Genomic DNA, 6,328 nt, shown 5'->3' with positions numbered 1-6,328 from the left:
CGAGCGGAGCGGCGCGGAGCAGAGCAGAGGGGCACCCGCGCAGCGCGGGCTCGGAAGTGCGCTTACTGTTTTTTGCTCGAAATCCCCCGCGACGGAACCAGCCGCGACCGTGGAAGAAGAAGGGGTGCCTCGGATAAGCAGCTGCAAATCAACGTTGGAAAATAATTAGTAACACTTAGTCTTACTGCTCCGTTTAATTAAGCGCCCTGTTTTGCATAGGCTTAATTTCTGTGTCTTCTCCTGTTACACGTGCGGCGAGAAGTTTGGCAAGATAGTCCTCCCAAAGTCAAAGGAGCTCTCTGCGGCAGCGTGCCACGGGCTTACGCGTAAAGCGTTATGAGAGCTGCGTCTGTATTTATTTTGTAAGGATGGATCCTAATGTCTACAAAGATAATGTATTATTCAGTGTTAAAGAAAACAAAGTTGGGTTTATAATATGTGCGTACAACAGACAGAAATCGCAGATGACTGATGAGATTGCAAGTAAAAAGGAATTTATATAATAGAGATATTGATGTAGAAAATCTACAGTTTGGGATATGCTGCAGGCTCTTAAGATTCTCGGAGCCTTTCATTTCTAGAACACCAATTCACATCTAGTCCAGATTGAGACTGAGCAAATATTGGGACCATCTGAGTGCAACAGCAGGGTCAGACTGCAGGTTTTGAACAGCTGCCTTCAGGTTCCAGAGTGTTGCATGGCTCTGGAGTGACATCCTTTACCATCCAACCCCCGTCCCCCCAAAAAAGAGGACATCAAAGCATATCTAAACTCATGGTCATGGGCAGATGGCTTTGACAGCGCTCCTCTATTTTCCTTTTTGCAGATACAATTTTTGAGATTGACACTGAGAGTAACTGTGCTGCTACCTTCAGTATGGTTGTTGCTCGTGGGCAAGCAAAGATTGAGAACCACGGGCCTAGCCACTACAAATCTCAGCAGCAAATTTCAAACTGTTTCTATGGCTTTAATTTTCAGATCAGTTAAATGGAGACTAAACATTTTATTAAAATAGGGCAATTCTCTTTACTGTTCCTGTCTGCTTTTACCCAACAGAAACAAATTCATATAGAATCCAGTTACCTTTTGTATACCTAATCAATTAAATTCTAGGTACTATATCAACATATTAAATATTATGCAAAACATAAAACATTCAAATTCAACTTCATGGGCCTTTCTGGACATCTCTTTAGAAAGCTCCATATTTTAATGAACCATGACACATGGATAAAGGAAGATTTTGTCTCGCAGATAGAATACTACCTTAGGATTTAAGGTAGTAGACTTCTGTTTCTGAATCTGCCAGTAACTGTTTGYGGAATCTTGAAAAATCATGTAATCTTTCTCTAACGTTTCCCTATTTGCAGATGATTTAACTTTATTATCATATAGAAGTGTTGTATAGGTTATACATTGAAGTGTGGATTCCAGATGTCTATTATATCAAATGCATTATTAATCCATAATCCTCAAAAGATGTCTGCATATGATGACTTTTCAGCCAAGATTACTCAATCTTAAAATTAAATGCATGTGTGCATCTGTAGGATTGAGGACAGAGTATTTGTATAAGTTAAATTGATGTTACTAGAGAATCATCAGACAAAAACACATCATCCATCCATTCTATAAAAGTCCACTGAAAAAGACAGAACAGAGACATAAAAGAAAATCAGCTCATTTTTCTAAATCTTTTTTTTGGATATGAGCAATCTGAGACTCTTGGTATATCAAGCAAACCCACCAAGGACTATATTAATCACATACACCTGGAAATACTAAACCACATTATTGAAGTATGGAAGTAAATACGTTTCAGAAATATCACAGTTTTAATCTACAGACCTCCAGACATAGAAAATGCATTGTTAATCTTCTTTTAAGACAGAAATTATTTRTATTAAACTACAATTCATTCTACCATTAAAATAATATTGTAATCACTTAGTGTATTAATTCATAACAAAATAACTAAGCCACAAACTTAACTAAAAAAACGGGTATGATATAGATGATGAGAATATCCACAGCTGCATTAGATAGGATAAAAACATTTAGAAGCAATATTAAACCCATGTGCTTCAGGACACAGGTTAACTGCTAACAGATGAGGGTTAGGGCTCATTTCCCTTCTGAGCAGGTCATTCCACAATTTTCCACCAGGGGGTTCTGATAGTGCCTGGTGCTGATCCTGTCAGGCAGCACTTGCTACAGCAGAGCCCATTACTGCAGCAAGTCAGGGTTTCTTTCCAATCCAGAATAAGGGAAAAACAATTAATATTGTGAAAAGGAGGGAYGATTCTCGAGAAATGGGTTCAGATGAACTGCCTCTCCCCCTCCCCCCAAAAAACCTAGAAACCTTCTGTTTGATGTCAATTTAACTTAAATTTTTACGTTCTAATCATGTTTCACAATGTGTTCAATCTTGACCTTGTCTGCTTGAAACTAGGATCTGTCATTTAATAAAACTTACATTGCAAAGCTCACAATAAAGTAAGAACTCTAATTCTGTGCTTGGGATGGCTGTATGAAGAAATGGATTAATTTTGTCCCTATTGAGCTTTCAGACATACTTATTTCCCATTGGATAGAATGGACAGAAATAATCTTTTAAACATTTTAAAAAACATCTTTCAGCATGTAAGACCTACCATTACATACCTTACCTTGGGTTAAGATGTAAGGCTAGATATTTAACCACTTCATTGCTGTATGAAATAAGTTTAAAATGATTATATGATTTTCTAGACAAGACAGATCAAAATATTTAATCTCTAGAAATTCCATCAATTAAACTTTCAGTTTTACCTTAGATGAGATTAGAAGAGATACTTGCCTTAACTTCCTCACTGCTTTGGACTGCTGACAATCCTTTCTTTATTTGCTTCTTGCAGTTGCTACTCCTGGTGTATTGTTTTTAATGCAGAACTACCATACTTTCCATTTTGTGGTAACCTGATTTGGTTTTGGTACGATAACAGGAACAAATGGAAGTGATCATTTGCATGTGAAGCTAGCAATATGGTTTAGAAAGAAAGACTGTTATGCAGAGGGTAGCACCTTTGCATGCTAAGTACCATATCACATTAATAGTGTCATATGGTACTCAGAGCACCTATACTTCCTATTCATTTCTCCTACAGAAAATACAGAAGTACATTTATAGCAGAAAATTTCATGAGTATCCTTGTGACAGTGTACAGATCTCTCAGGGCTCTCTGGAAAGAAACTTGGACTTCTGCCACCTGCTCCAATTGTGTTCATGCATAAATGATTCAGGGAATGGGTTGAAATTACCTGTAATTAGGGGTAATAGTGGGCTGCTGCTGAAAGGGGTGGTTCCCTTTCTCTTGTGCGCACCTCCCTCTTGCATTAGGTCTGGTGCTCATGCAGCCACAGGGTAAGTCAGTTCAGCGAGCGAATCCAACAGAAAGCTAATCCATCAAGAAAAAGTATTTTTCATCGGGTCAGCTCGCTGAGGTCTTTGCTCTGTAGCCATTTGAACACTGTAGTCYACAGAACAGTGAGTGGGGGGAAGATGAAGGAAGAGTGCAGGACTACACCCTTTTGGTGGTCTCCTGTAATTGCACTGGTCGGAGGTAACATCAGACCACAACCTTGAACCTCCAGGACCATTTCAGGAGAACTCCCTGAAGCTTTTCTAAGAGTTAAGTAAGCATGGCTGACTCTTTTTTTCAGCTAACTCAAGAATGGCAGTATAGAAGTATGTGCAATAATGAGTAGTTCGGTTTGGAAATAGAAGAATGTATCCTGTTTAGTTTGTATTTTACAGCTCAGAAATCACTGGATGGAGCATAAAGAAAAAAATGGGTACACTGTTATAGTGCTAACACTTTGGTTGAAGAAGAAGGCTTGATCCCTAATAATTTATGTTTTTTCTATTTAACAAACTGATTTTTTATTTTTGATAGGAAAGAAAATAATGCTTATTTTAAAGCTACAATGATGGAGCTTATAAGTTTGGAATTAAGCATGGTTTTTGTTTGGAAATGTGGATGGGACAGTATGAGATTTATTTACTGGCTGGGTCTGATCCAGTAGGTCCCTTTCAATACTATGTTTCTTTGAATGAAATATGAACTAAACAATATCAACTCATCAGCGTGCAATATTGTTACATCTTCCAAAGCCCTTTCTGATGAACAGAAACAGGAGTGATGGATAGAATGGAAAAACAGTGAGTTCAAAGCATTTTTATGTAACTCTTAGATCACAAGGGAAGTAAGTAACCTGGATTTACTATATGAAAAGCTTCCATTCTGACTAAACTTCTAATTTTGTTTAGTTATACTATGTATACTAAAAGCAGCACAATCAAGAAAGYGGTCTTTGTGCTGCAATACAGCAGGCACTCCATCTTTTTACCAACAAGACCTAACTCGTCAAGCAGTCTATTTTTAATACAATTATTTAGAAAGACAGCTGAAGTCCTTCTTAGTTAGACATTTCTCTCTCAGGTTTTTCTGTAGCTTACAGAGTACTAAATCAGATAAACAGCAGCTGTGGTAATGATGAATTCAAAATTTATAATTATACCCTATTCTACTTCTATAGCTATTTAATTAATGCTATTGAGTCTCCCTTTACAACAGCTTACACTTCTGCACCAATATCATAAATACAAGCATGTTCTTTTTTAGATTAAATCCGATTTTAGGAAACAGGACAAGAACTAGGTATTATTTGTGCAGTGGTACTCACACGTTATTTTACCATTCAACCATCATTGTGCACAAAGACAAGAAGAACCAGTGAATAATCTTGTTGCGTACACATGCAAAAACATATTTTGCATGGCCTATGAACAGCAATGCAAAATATTTTAAAATGTATGATTCCACAGAAATTAAATGACAGAGGAACAGTCTTAAGGAACCTTTGCTTGAGATGTGGGGGAAATTTTTATTGCTGTTTTTTGATGGTTACCATTTTCCCAAGTAAAATGCAGTAATGAAATCACAATATGGTTGTTACTCATTGCTTTGCAATCTGCTGCTCAGACTTAGCCTGTAGTATAAATGSGAAACAGAAAAAGCATTCTGATTGGGAAGATTGCTTTTTTTTTTCTTTCTTTCTTTTTAAGAATTAAAACATTTTGAGCAAAGAGTAGAATTTTCTAATGCTATTTTATGCTGGCCTTTCACTCAAATGGATCCTATGGAATAGTATTGTCATCCCTAAAAGAGAAGGCAATAGCAAGCATTCCATGGAGTCATCTGCACAACAGCAAAGGTTTTACAGAAAAAGTCGGTAGGTCAAACTCATTCTCTTGCCAGAGGTGTTTTAATGCCCCTGCAGATAAAATCTCACCAAGAGTTGTTTTTAACATGAAGATTCAGTTTATTTCCTGACAAAGGTCATTCAGTTCTATTGCAGTAAGAAACTGTAGTTCCAGGAAACATGTCTGGAGACTTCAAATCGTTAAAAGTATTTCTTGGATGCTTCAACTATCCCTTTTTAAAGAATGCTGTGTCAATTAACTAAAAAGTGTAACAGTGACCTATGTTAGTATAGATTGTCCTCAATTTTACATTAGAATATGTGTAACTAAGTGAATAACTTTGCAAATCAGAGAAAGGCATGAAGAGAGGAACACAGCAAACATGTTTAGGACTTATGTGCCACATTTTTTTTCCTGTTCATAAATAAGATAGTTTCAAAGCAACAGACAATTAGTAATATTTTTGATTATTTCTAATGCAACTAGTGTTGCAGTGATTCAGCTTGTATGTGACCATCCCTGTACCTGTAAATAGTAAAAATTATACTTCTCCAGGATTGCTTATTTCTATTGTTAAAATTCTGAATTTTCTTACTAGGAATTGTTAGCAACGGGTTTCTTTCACATCCCTTAAGAACTCTCCAGATCCACAAGTTCTTCAGGGCACAAGCACAGTATTAAATGTCAAATTTTCAGAAATCCTCTTCATAATTGTGCCACATATTTGCTATGGAATTTGGCTCTCATTTCCCCTCTGTAAAATAAAGAAAAAAAAAAAAACGGTTTAGCAATGTTGGGTGGTAATTAAGTCTTTTGACATTGACAGTATATATCAGTTGAAACATTCTGCTTAATAATCAGCTTTATCAATTATCAACTGCTGATAAAAGCTAGCTTATCAGCAGCACCTCAGAGGCAGGCCTCGGTTGAGGCTCCTGGAGGCAGCAGAGTGGGGACAAGATGGGGGACCYCTCTCCTCAGTGYGGGCTGGGGGAGGCAGCAGAGGAGGGACAAGATGGGGACCCCTCTCCTCAGTGCGGGCTGGGGGAGGCGGCAGAGGGGGGACAAGATGGGGACCCCTC

This window comes from Apteryx rowi, unplaced genomic scaffold (assembly GCF_003343035.1).
Source record: "Apteryx rowi isolate R43461 unplaced genomic scaffold, aptRow1 scaffold_15, whole genome shotgun sequence".
NCBI classification, from domain to species: domain Eukaryota; kingdom Metazoa; phylum Chordata; class Aves; order Apterygiformes; family Apterygidae; genus Apteryx; species Apteryx rowi.
Note: the sequence above shows the minus strand (reverse complement) of the source record.